Source organism: Thalassophryne amazonica, chromosome 2 (assembly GCF_902500255.1).
Source record: "Thalassophryne amazonica chromosome 2, fThaAma1.1, whole genome shotgun sequence".
Lineage (NCBI taxonomy): Eukaryota > Metazoa > Chordata > Actinopteri > Batrachoidiformes > Batrachoididae > Thalassophryne > Thalassophryne amazonica.
In genome coordinates this window covers 124,192,139-124,205,866 of record NC_047104.1, presented here as the reverse complement: position 1 = coordinate 124,205,866, position 13,728 = coordinate 124,192,139, and positions in this window count along the sequence as shown.

Sequence of the window (13,728 nt, the reverse complement as noted above, 5' to 3'; positions counted from 1 at the left end):
CAGCACACGTCAGAGGTGATTATTCTGCAAGGCTTATCTGTAATTGTAATTTGGCGCAGCTATAATTAAATATTGGTGAAAATTGTCTGGTTTGCTCCTCACGGCAGTGGCGCGTGGATTGATTATCCTCCACTAGCTGTGAGCAGCAGCCCTTTTGAACTAAATCTGAAAGCAGACCTGAACGTGTAGCTGATAAGTGTCCCTCTAAATAATATTTCGTGGTAACAGTGTTGAATAACCTCACCTCTGTTCCTCCATCACAGAGTACAGTCCTGGGAAAAGCCACCTGGGGGGGTGTCGGCAGAATTCCTGAGTCCAAAACGTTCGGGCTCCGATCTATTGAGATGCTGAGAAAGCGCACCGCCTCTTCACCTCACCGGTTTTGTTTAGTATTTCATGTACAGCACTAGGGGAAAAAATAAAACTTGTTTCTTTTGGAACTGCTTCTGGTTATTTGACGCTGGGTTCAGTCAGACGCTGGATCACTCCTCAATCCGCGTCCAAACCATAACAATCAGTTTACGTTCCATTTGTCATTTATGGTATTATTCAGTTGTCACCTGTTTGGTCTTCTGTTCAATCAAGAGTTTGTTTTGCCATTTTTATTGTACCAGTTCCATTCCCATTTTAGTTTTAACCCTCTGGGGTCCGAGGGCATTTTTTGGACAGTTCACTCGCCTGGCATAAAAGTTTTATTATGGCTGTTAACAGCTCTCCCTGCATCCCACAATCACGTTTTATGTCTCTTTTTTCAGGACAACCTGTTCTTTCATAAAATATATGCTTTTGTTGTGTTTTATAAGTGTAATAAATCAAAAATACAATCAAATCAAATACAATACAATCAAAAATAAAGTAAAAAGTAAAGCGAAAAATAATTTTTCACACATTTATTCAAAACACACAGCAAACTATATTAAACAACTGTTTTGACACTTTATAAAGGTAATTTGAGGTCTTGTGTGAAAGACTGTACAACAAAAAACTTCAAACAATAAACACAAATGCACATTTTGAACAATATATACAAAATGGTCAATGGTCACCTCATTGATATGGTAAACAGTGCTTTACAACAGAGGGAGAGAGCCACAGAGTAATCCAGTAACAATCAAATGCAAACTAGTGAAGCAATCCTGATAGTTACACACTCTTTGAGCACTTGAGATTGTCATGCGAGGCTCTCCATCTGCTTTCACTTTTGCTGTGCGTAATGGCACAGGGTGCATTGGAGGAGTTAGGGGGCTATTCAAATGGACCAACTCATAAGATATCACTTCTGAAAATGATCTTTGGTTTATCACGTGAGGTAAATCTGCCCTACGATTGGATTTTGGAAAACCATGTGACGGTGAACTAATTCCAATTGCACACTCACATTGCGCACATCATCACACAGCTTCTATGAGGAGTACAAAGATGGCCCATGGTGGATCGAACGTCCGTGGAGTTAACTTTTCAGCAAAAAAAAGAAGTAGGTTTCTATCTCATATCATTAAAAAGTTATTTATAATTTAGTAAAGCTTGGTCCCAGCCGTTGTATACGACACCGTTGGCCCCAGAGGGTTAATCATTAGTTTTCTGGTTTGCCCCTTTTTGATTTGTTACAGTAGTTCTTAGGTTTTCCCTTTTTGTTTTGCTCACATTCATTTTTGAACACATCATGTTTCTCACACTTAGTTTTTCGGTCACTCACTTCTCTTGTTTTGCACTGCTTTGTTTTGCCCCCTCTCTAGAAAGGAGGCAGAGTGTTGTGTGTTGGGGGTTTGGCTGGACATTTTGGTGCTGTTTTCTTTTCTTTGCTCTCCAGGTGGTATGCAAACTGTTTTTTTCTGTGGAGAAGGTGCTGGCAGAAGAGTCCTTCACCCTCATCAGAACTATTGGCTGCACCTGTGGAGGATGTTCACGTGCAGGCCTAACAACTTGCAGCACCTGTGGATGATGCTCACGTGCAGACTTAAAGACTTTCAGCTGAAGCAGATAATGAGATGGCGTTCTGCATTTAAGCCATGAGTGATTTGAGCAGAATTGCCGGGAACTCGACCTTGTGACGTTCGGTTGTGAGACGCTGAGGACCGCGCCAGGGTTTGACACATCGTGCCTGTGAAGGAGGATGGGTGAGGGACACATGCTGTCAGCACACATCAGAGGTGATTATCGTCTGAATAATCGTTAATAGTAATTTGGCGTTTTGTTACGCAGTATATTTGAACATTGATGAGAATTGTGCAGTTTGCTTCTCACTGCCGTGGCGTATGGATTGATGATCCTCCACCTGTTGTGAGAAGCTGCTCATTTACATAAAGCTTAAATTCAGACCTGAATGTGTTGCTGATAGTGTGTGCCTCTGAAGGATATTTGTTGTAGCTCTGTTGACTTACCTCACCTTTTCCGTCCTTCACAGAGTCAGTTTGTCGTATCCACCTGGGGGGTGTTCGGCGCTGAATCTGAGTCCAGAAGTGCCAGGCTTTGATCCATTTGGGTGCTGGAGAGCGCGCTGTCCTTCACCTTGCCAGACAGCTGAATATTTCTGTTGTACACGAATTATTGCACATGAGGGGGAATAAATTTGTTTCTTGGAACCGCTTTCTGGTTATTTAGCGCTGGGCCATTGTCAGATGCTGGTTCGGTTCTCTGACCCGCATCAGCACATAACACAGAGCTGGAGGTGGCAGAGCTGAAGATGTTGAAATTGTCTTTGAGAGTGACAAGAGTGGACAAAATTAGGACCCGCATCAGCACATAACAGTAGTTCCCGGCCATTACAGGATGGACCCAGCGGCAGAAGCGGTTCCATTTGCAGAAATAGTTCAAGAACACTTGGAGAAGATATGGGAGCAATTACAGCATCTCGCAAATCGAATTAAACAATCAGATGCCCACGTTACGGAGCTTGCAGCGCAAGCCGTTCCGCTTCCTGCTGCTCCAGCTGCGGCACCATCGATACCGGTGCAAATAACTCCGTCACCCAGAGAGTCAGCTTCCGAACCAATTATCGGTCATTTGGAGCCTTATGGGGGAGACGTTGAAGCCTATGCAACTCGGACAAGCTGAAACAGCCATATTGCTCCGGTCACATAAGCGTCAAGAAAGATAACGATGACGTATCTCCAGGTGTTTTGGACAGGCATAATATATATAAAAAAAAACAAATTAAAAAAAAGGGACAGACCTTTGGTTTTCATGTAGGGGGTTATAAAGTGTTTAGGGAATTAGAGGCTGTTCTGGTTGGGGTGAACGACCGGCAGTTCGGAGCTCGGCTGGACTCAGGTAATCGTATGTTTTCATTATTTGAACTTAGGTAATTTTTGTTTGTGGATTGGGTCGTTTTGTTTTGTTGTTTTTTATTTCCCTGTTTCCCTAACCCCAACCTCATGTACTCTAAGACCGTTTGTCTTTTGGGTTGTGGGGTGGTGCAGGTTGGTTACGCTGAGTGTTTCTCAGAAAACCTCTGCACCTAGGGGGGGTTGTCAGGGGCATTTTTTTGGGTTTGGTTGATACCCGGTTCCACTCCAGCCCCGGTGGGCCTTTGACCGTTCGTCATTGGCGTTACCAGGGTGTAGTGCAGCGGGAACGTACCTCAGTCGGAGTGGTGGGCCGATCTGTGCCGTTCGCCATTTCGGTAGTTCCACCCTTCCCGATAGGCTGGTGGTATGGTCGGTTTAGGGGCACCGGACGTATTTCCGGTTTTCCGCTGCGCTTAGGCGATGGGACTGGGTTAGTTTTTCCTGTTTCCTTCCCCGGCTTGGTAGTTTTGTGCGGTTTGCCAAAATTGAACTAACGATAGGCTCTGGGAGTAATCTGGGGTCTTTCGGGGTGCTGGGGAGGGTAACAGGGTTTCCGGTTGTTTTATTTGCCCCTGGGGTGGTTTAAAGAAGTCTGCCGGGGGTTGGATTTTTGTGTTTTTTATGTTTCCTTCCAGGTTCCACCTCCAGGGTTGATGGGACGGTCCTCTGGGGGGGAATTGATTGTGGGGCCGACTAGCCAAGTGTGGCCGGGTCTGGGGTTCCTGGGTTGTGGGGAGGGTGCCTCCTGGGGTTGATGGTATGGTCCTCTGGGGGGCACTGTTGCTCCATGTATACCTGGGGACCTCTGTGGGATTCTGGCTTTGGTTATTACTCCTGGAACTGGCGGTAAAGGTCTTCTGGGGGTGTTGAGCTCTGCACGTCGACTGGAGGGGTTGTTTGTTATTTTCTTTGTGACATTGTGTTTGTATTGTGTTGTTGGGGCTATGTTGGGTTATTGGATTTGGGTGTTTTTCTTTTCTTCCCGAGGTTGGATGGGACGGTCCCCTGGGGAGGGTTTGGGTGGGTTTTGTGTTTTTCTTGTATGCTAGGTTGTACTTGGGACTCTTTTGGGGTTTTTGTTGATGCCAGCTGGCCTTCCAGACGCGGTGCCCTGTCCTGCTGTCTGCTGTGGACTTTGGGAGCGTTACACTGTCTGCTTCCTGTCGTGGACCCCGGAGGGAGGTGCTGTTCTTGGGCCTGGTCTGTTCGGTCGCCGGGAGGCTTCCCGTTGATGGGGGGGTACTGTTGTGTGTTGAGGGGTTTGGCTGGACATTTTGGTGCTGTTTTCTTTCTTTGCTCTCCAGGTGGTATGCAAACTGTTTTTTCTGTGGAGAAGGTGCTGGCGGAAGAGTCCTTCACCCTCATCAGAACTATTGGCTGCACCTGTGGAGGATGTTCACGTGCAGGCCTAAAGACTTTCAGCTGAAGCAGATAATGAGATGGCGTTCTGCATTTTAGCCATGAGTGATTTGAGCAGAATTGCCGGAACTCGACCTTGTGACGTTCGGTTGTGAGACGCTGAGGACCACGCCAGGGTTTGACACATCGTGCCTGTAAAGGACGGGTGAGGGACACATGCTGTCAGCACACATCAGAGGTGATTATCGTCTGAATAATCGTTAATAGTAATTTGGCGTTTTGTTACGCAGTATATTTGAACATTGATGAGAATTGTGCAGTTTGCTTCTCACTGCCATGGCATACGGATTGATGATCCTCCACCTGTTGTGAGAAGCTGCTCATTTACATAAAGCTTAAATTCAGACCTGAATGTGTTGCTGATAGTGTGTGCCTGTGAAGGATATTTGTTGTAGCTCTGTTGACTTACCTCACCTTTCCGTCCTTCACAGAGTCAGTTTGTCGTATCCACCTGGGGGGTGTTCGGCGCTGAATCTGAGTCCAGAAGTGCCAGGCTTTGATCCATTTGGGTGCTGGAGAGCGCGCCGTCCTTCACCTTGCCAGACAGCTGAATATTTCTGTTGTACACGAATTATTGCACATGAGGGGGAATAAATTTGTTTCTTGGAACCGCTTTCTGGTTATTTAGCGCTGGGCCATTGTCAGATGCTGGTTCGGTTCTCTGACCCGCATCAGCACATAACACAGAGCTGGAGGTGGCAGAGCTGAAGATGTTGAAATTGTCTTTGAGAGTGACAAGAATGGACAAAATTAGGAATGAACATATCAGAGGGACAGCTCAGGTGGGACGGTTTGGAGACAAAGTCAGAGAGGTGAGATTGAGATGGTTTGGACATGTGCAGAGGAGGGACCCAGGGTATATAGGGAGAAGGATGCTGAGGATGGAGCCACCAGGCAGGAGGAGAACAGGGAGGCCAAAGAGGAGGTTTATGGATGTGCTGAGGGAGGACGTGCAGGTGGTTGGTGTGACAAAGGAAAATACAGAGGACAGGGTGAGATGGAAACGATTGATCTGCTGCGGTGACCCCTAACGGGAACAGCCAAAGACAAAGAAGAAGACGTTTTGCCCTCTCGCACTCTCTTGCCTTTCTTCTCTCTTCTTTGTTCACTTCACCACACCCCTTTCCAGAACTTTCCACACACCTGCTTCACATCAACCTGATTAGTTTGCTCCTCTTTAAAACCCTCACAGTTCCACAGCTCACTGCCTGATTGTTGACTTCGTTCGCTTTCTCGTCTCTCGTTTTTGTCCAGTGTGCTCTTGTGTATTTTGACCTTGCTTTTGTGCTCCGACCTCCGCCTTGTCGTATCCTGAACTCCGCCTGTATTTTAAGTCTGCCTTTGTTTTTTGCCTGCCTTATATCTCGACGCCGTGGTGAACGAACCCTGCCTGGTTTATGGACCATGTCCAGCCTGTACCATGTCTAATACCTCTGCTCCCATGTTTAACTACCTGTGTACTGAACCCAATGCCTGGTTTCAAGATAAAGCCTTTTCTTATCTAGGTGTCAAACTGATTCCAGAAAGGGCCAAGAGGGTGCAGGTTTTCTTGTAACCACCCACTGCACCAGGTGATTTCACCGATTAACATCACTTTGAGCAGATGGAATCAATTAATCGGTGAAATCACCTGGTGCAGTGGGTGGTTACAAAGAAAATCTGCACCCTCTTGGCCCTTTCTGGAATCACTTTGACACTTAACATCATGCCTGTCTCCTAATGCTTCCGGTTGCAGCCCACCATGAGCCCTAACAATGATAATAATAATAGTGTGTATATTTTAAGAACCTAAACAACTTATAAATACATTAAGACAGAAAATTAACATTAAAAATTGCATAATTAACAGGAAATAAACGGGTTGAGTTCTTCAAAAAAAAAAAAAAAAACTGTTGAGGTCTAAGGTCTAAAGTTCTAAAAAAACATTCTGGACTCACATGCCATTCCAACTCATTATAGAAACTTTGCAGTTTATTACCAAAATGGTAAATGGACTGCATTTATACAGAGCTTTTTATAGTAAGGCCTCACATTCACCCTGATGTCAGGATGCTGCCACACAAGGTGTTCACTACACACTCAGTACACACGAGAGCAACTAGGGGATTAAGGACCTTGCCCAAGAGCCCTTATTGATTTTCCGGTCAGGCTGGGATTTGAACAAAGGATCCTCTGGTCTCAAGCCCAACAGCTTAACCACTAGACCATCACCTCCCCTAAAAAAATGAAAAATGTATACAAACCTATATCAGCTACCTATTTTATAAACACTATTCAATCTAGAGTCCGTGGATTTTTTTTTTTTTTTTTTTTTTGAAGAGAACAAACACAATGTCAAATCAAAACATCAAAACATTTTTCCTTTTACTGAACAGAACATACAAAACCACGAAAAGAATCTCTGCACAAAATGGACAAATGAATAAAAAAGGGAGAATAAATAAATAAATTGTAAAAAGTATGGAATTCTAAACCTAATCGATTGAGTATAGAAATCATAAAAATGAGAGTTAAACTGAACTTTGAGTTGGTAATGACTTGAAGTATTCGATGAAAGGATTCCATTTGTGAACAAACTTAGCAGAACAACCTTTAATAGCTAAAGAAATCTTTACTACATAAGGAAATGAGGAAAGATCCTTAAGCCATAAGAAACAGGTGAAGGATTGGGTGACTTCCAGCGGAGTAAGATATGATGTCTTGCCAAAAGGGAAGTATTTCATATTGCAAGGAGGGTATCTTGAGGGGAACAGCAAAGAGAGGGTCCAGCTGTATCTGAGTACCAAAAAGCTTAGATAAAATTAAAAAAGAAATCACTGAAAATGTATAAAGTCTTGGACAAAAGAAAAATGTGGCTCAGATTGCAAGGAGAGGCATAACATCTGTCACATTGGTCCAATATGTTAGGATAAATTTTCAATAAATGAGACTTTGAAAAGTGGACTTTATTTAATACCTTAAACTGTGTAAATTGTAGCCTGGCACAAGGTGTGCCTGAGCGTATATTAAGCACAGCCTTGTCCCACCATTGATTTGTCAGCTCAATACCAAGCTCACTCTCCCAAGCTGTTTTAATTTTGGTTACCAAACAGGTGTCAAGAGCCATGAGATCACCATATATACTAGATATAATTGATTTCTGTTTAAATCCAAGGGTCAAAAGGGTATCCCATGGTTGTTCAGCGGGGACTGAAGTACAACATGGAAAAAGATAAGAGGCACAATGTCTAATCTGAAAATAAAGAAATAAGTGGAACACGGGCAAATTAAAATTTGAAGACAAATCAGACAAACTAATAAAGACACCATCGAGGTGTCTTACCTTCTGTGGTATAATTGAGTATCATAACTCGATTATGCTAAGGTAAGAGGCGTTAGTAAGAGCAGGGGAATCTGCTGTTACTAACTACTAATCTGCTATTTTTCTTTCACAGAAAAAATTTGTTCGAATAGCTACTTTTTAGAAACCTTGTACTCCAAGTGCACCTTTGTTTTTCAAATTGCAGCTCTTAAATATCTTTCATATACTTGTAAATATCTTCCTGACAGAGCTCTTCATGGTACTAGTTGGCCTTTTTTTTTTTTTTATCAAATATTGTTTTGTGCGTAACCAACAAATTCATAATTATCCGACAAGGCAGACCTCATATTTGCATTTATTTTTGCATAGAACGACTCGTTATCAGCGTCACATCAGATATCATGGTGTTAAATCTTGGAATGATACATCTGTTCCAACAACTCTTCCTAAAAAACTGCATGAACTCTGATATTGAACTGTTAAGAGCCCAGCTGTCTAAGTCCTGCTTAATTGGAACTGTGTCACAAACACACAGCACTTGACTTCTGACCTCTGGAGACAATTAATAAACTGTGAGAACTCTTTCTGAACAGTAAACCTTATTTCCAAAGAGGAGAACATTATTCTCTGAACTGTGAATGTTCCTGTTTTAAGCCTTTTGTGACCTGTGACTGTTTAGGGCTTTCAGTGTTAGGAGTGCGTTAACTCTCACCATCTGTGTCTTCATTTTCCTTAGTTCCTGGTCTTGGAGTCGTGCGTTCCACCTGGTCCTGGTCCCTGAACCTCTACTTTCAGTTCTCCTTCAAGATAGCCTCGGGATACTGCAGTTCCTTATTTTCACCGCCAGGAGGCGGGCCACTCTCCATTCTGCATGCACCCCCAGCTCAGCATCTTCATTTTGTCCTTACAATAAAAATTTTTTCTTTTGTAAACCACTCTGTATCTTGCTCCCTAGTGTTGTGTCCATTGCCTGAATCAGTCTGGACCTCTAACCATAACATCACCTCCAAAACTTAATGGAGTCTTCCTTGGCATCTACAACCCCAATTCCAATGAAGGTGGGACATTGTGTAAAATGTAAATAAAAACAGAATACATTCATTCATCTTCTACCGCTTAGTCCAATTAAGGGTCGCGGGGGGCTGGAGTCTATCCCAGCAGTCATAGGGCGTGAGGCGGGGTACACCCAGGACAGAACGCCAGTCTGTCGCAGGGCCACAAACAGACAAACAAACACAGACACACCAACACACACCTACGGACAATTTAAAGATTCCAGTCCACCTAACCCGCATGGATGTGGGAGGAAACCGGAGCACCCAGAGGAAACCCACGCAAACACGGGGAGAACATGCACAGAAAGGTCACAGGAATTGAACCCACGCCCTTCTCGCTGTGAGGCAACAGTGCTAACCACTAAGCCACCGTGCTGCCTAATAAACAGAATACAATGATTTGCAAATATTTTCAACCTATATTCTATTGAATACACCACAAAGACAAGATATTTAATGTTCAAACTGATAATCTTTATTGTTTTAGTGCAAATATTTTCTCATTTCGAAATGGCTGCCTGCAACACGTTTCCAAAAAGCTGGAACAATGGTATGTTTACCATTGTGTTACATCACCATTGTGTTCCTTCTAACAACACTCAATAAACATTTGGGAACTGAGGACACTAATTGTTGAAGCTTTGTAGGTGGAATTCTTTCCCATTCTTGCTTGATGTACAGTGGGGCCAAAAAGTATTTAGTCAGCCCCTGATTGTGCAAGTTCTCCTACTTAGAAAGATGAGAAAGGTCTGTAATTTTCAACATAGGTACACTTCAACTATGAGAGACAAAATGAGAAAAAAAAATCCAAGAAATCACACTGTAGGATTTTTAAAGAATTTATTTGTAAATTATGGTGGAAAATAAGTATTTGGTCAATAACAAAAGTTCAACTCAATACTGTAACATAATCTTTCTTGGCAATGACAGAGGTTAAACATTTCCTGTGTCTCCACCAGGTTTGCACACACTGTAGCTGGTATTTTGGCCCATTCTTCCATGCAGATCTCCTTTACGTCACTGTACGACTTCAGTTGTTCAACAGTCCCGGGTCTCCGTTGTCGTATTTTGTGTTTCATAATGCGCCACACATTTTCAGTGGGCGACAGGTCTGGACTGCAGGCAAGCCAGTCTAGTACCCGCACTCTTTTGCTATGAAGCCACGCTGTTGTAACACGTGCATAATGTGGCTTGGATTGTCTTGCTGAAATAAGCAGGGACATCCCTGAAAAAGATGTTGCTTGGATGGCAGCATGTGTTGCTCCAAAACCTGGATGTACCTTTCGGCATTGATGGTGCCATCACAGATGTGTAAGTTGCCCATGCCATGGGCACTAACACACCCCCATACCATCACAGATGCTGGCTTTTGAACTTTGTGCTGGTAACAATCTGGATGGTCTTTTTCCTCTTTTGTCTGGAGGGCACAACTTCCATGATTTCCAAAAACAATTTGAAATGTGGACTCAGCCCACAGCACACTTTACACTTTATGTCTGTCCATTTCAAATGAGTTCAGGCCCAGAGAAAGCGGTGGTGTTTCTGGATGTTGTTGATGTATAGTTTTCACTTTGAATGGTAGAGTTTTAACTTGCACTTGTAGATGTAGCGACGAACTGTGTTAACTGACAATGGTTTTCTGAAGTTTTTCTGAGCCCACGTGGTAAGATCCTTTACACAATGATGTCGGTTTTTAATGCAGTGCCGCCTGAGGGGTGGAAGGTCATGGGCATTCAATGTTGCTTTTCGGCTTTGCCGCTTACGTGTAGAAAGTTCTCCAGATTCTCTGAATCTTCTGATTATATTATACTGTAATGTCAATGTCAATGTCAGTTTTATTTATATAGCACATTTACAACAACAACAGCTGCCCAAAGTGCTTCACAGTAAAAACAATATCAAAAACCATACCACAAAAAAAAAACAAAGCATTAAAATTCCAAAATATACAAAGACACATAAGACCAGACACACACAGCTTAAATTGTATTAAAAGCCAAACCATAAAAATGAGTCTTAAGAACAGATTTAAAAGACTCTAGAGATGAAGCAGCTCTGATGTGCATAGGCAAACTGTTCTAAAGTTTAGGCGCAGCCACCGAAAAAGCCCGATCACCTCGAGTTTTTAATCGAGATCTGGGCACATTTAATAAAAACTGGCTTTCTGACCTCACTGATCTGACCAGAACATAAGGAGTCAAAAGCTCAGAGAGGTATTCGGGAGCTAAACCATTTAAACACTTGAACACAAGCAGCAGAATCTTAAAATCCATCCTAAATGTGACTGGGAGCCAATGGAGCGAGGCTAGCACAGGGATGATATGCTCTCGCTTCCTCGTCCCTGTGAGCAGTCGTGCAGCAGCGTTCCGGACCTGCTGCAGACGCTTTAGAGATGACTGGTCCAGTCTACAGTAGAGTGAGTTACAATAATCGAGACGAGATGTTATAAACAAATGAATAACTCACTCAAAATCACACGTTGGGAGGTAAGCCTTCACTTTTCTCAAGATTCTGAGTTGATGGAAACTGGCCTTTACCACAGAATTAATTTGCTTGTCCATTTTGAAGGAGCTGTCAAGAATTATGACAGACAGGAAGACAAAAGACCAAGCACATCATATGAACCAGATGACCATGCAGGGCCAAAACCAACTATTTCAGTTTTTTTCTCATTGAGAATTAGAACGTTTTGGGCCAACCACGTTTTCACTTCCTACAGACAATTTACCAAGTTAGTAAAAGATGATGGAGATGTAGATGACTGTAGATGATGGAATCCCTAAATTCCTTGCAACTGAACGTTGAGAAACATTGTTCTTAAACTGTTGGACTATTTTTTCATGCAGTTGTTCACAAAGTGGTGATCCTCGCCCCATCTTTGCTTGTGAATGGCTGAGCCTTTTGGGGATGCTCCTTTTATACCCAACCATGACACTCACCTGTTTCCAATTAGGTGTTCTTTGAGCATTCATCAACTTTTCCAGTCTTTTGTTGCCCCGTCCCAACTTTTTTGAAATGTGTTGCAGGCATCCATTTCAAAATGACCAAATATTTGCACAAAAACAATAAAGTTTATCAGTTTGAACATTAAATATCTTGTCTTTGTGGTATATTCAATTGAATATAGGTTGAAGAGGATTTGCAAATCATTGCATTCTGTATTTATTTACATTTTACACAATGTCCCAACATTGGAATTGAAGTTGTATCTGTGGTGAAAATTTCATCAAAATCCGTGCAGTAATTTTGACGTAATCTTGCTAACAGACAGCCAGACAAAAAAATAAATAAATAAATGCCAATGATTTTATTATGTCCTTGGCGGACGTAATGAGACGTAAACTGAGACCAAATCCTAAGTGTAGCGAGCACTATGGGCTTTGCTGTAACACCAGATGGCTTAATAGGCAACAAAAAAAACAAATTAAAGAGGCAGGTGAAGGGGAGGAGGAGGAGGAGGAGGAGAGAGAATGAATCTCAAGTCTACACCACAATAATTCAAGTGAGTGAAGCCAATAGATCAATTTGTGAATATGTGAACACTAGTTGGGCAGGGCGAGACCAGCATTAGATGTAAATCGTTGGAGTAAGGAAAATCCCAATCTGGGGGCTTTACCACCCCACAGGAACAAAGAAATTATTTGGTCTAATAATGATTTTTAAAAAATGCTTTGGTAAGAACGAAAGGATGCTTTGAAACAAAAAGAGGAGTCTAGGCAAGATGTTCATCTTGATGCTATTCATTTTGCCTATTAATGACAAGGGGAGAGAGTTCCACCTCTGAAGATCATTATCTTGTTATTTTAACTCACTCATTACCAGTCTGAAAATGCACATCTGCTAACGTTCTTGAAAGGTGTTGTTTAGAAATGAGTGTATATTTTCATAAAGGAAAAACATCACATTGTTGAAGTGTTCTTATTATACTATCGTGTGAATGGATTTTGTAAAGTGCTCTTTTGGCATTTTCCCTGCTCTGCCAATGTTTGTGGTTTTGGAGCTATAGTTTAAACTTAAATGTTGCTGTTACTTCCACTTGTGTGGTTATTACTGGACTCCAGCCCAGAGGACTTAGAAAGGATTGGCATTTTCCCAGCAGGTACACGAGAAGTGGAAAGGTTAATGCTCCTAATTTTATCTTTTTATCCTATTTTATCACCAGTCATAGTTTTATGATGGAGTAGAGCAGAGTAAGTAAGTCCTTATAGGCCCTCTGGCCCAACAGGCTTATCTCCGGCTTCCATGGGGTGAAGTAGACAAGAGTCCATGACTACCCCTGTCTGGGATACCAGTCCATCGCAGGTTCCTTCTCAGCCATGTCCGGAACCCGTTTTACAGCTGGTTGGACTGAGACAATGCAGTTTAAGGGCCTGATTTACTACAATCCCAGATAATGAGTGTTAAATTGCTTGGACAATCCAATCTTTTGCATGTTGGGGTGGAGATAGTTTTGCAAGTGATATACAAGACAAACTGTGGTAGTGGGTGGTAATGTGACGTAATGGACTTTGTGCTTTAGCATTAAGCATGTTCACACCTTGGCAATTAAAAGCAAATAAAAAAATAAATAATCTCCAAATTGATACTGGCACATACAACTCTGCATTCCATCTCTGTGCACAGCTGATTGTGTGCATGAAGTCTGTTTAGGACAATCAAGCGGTAA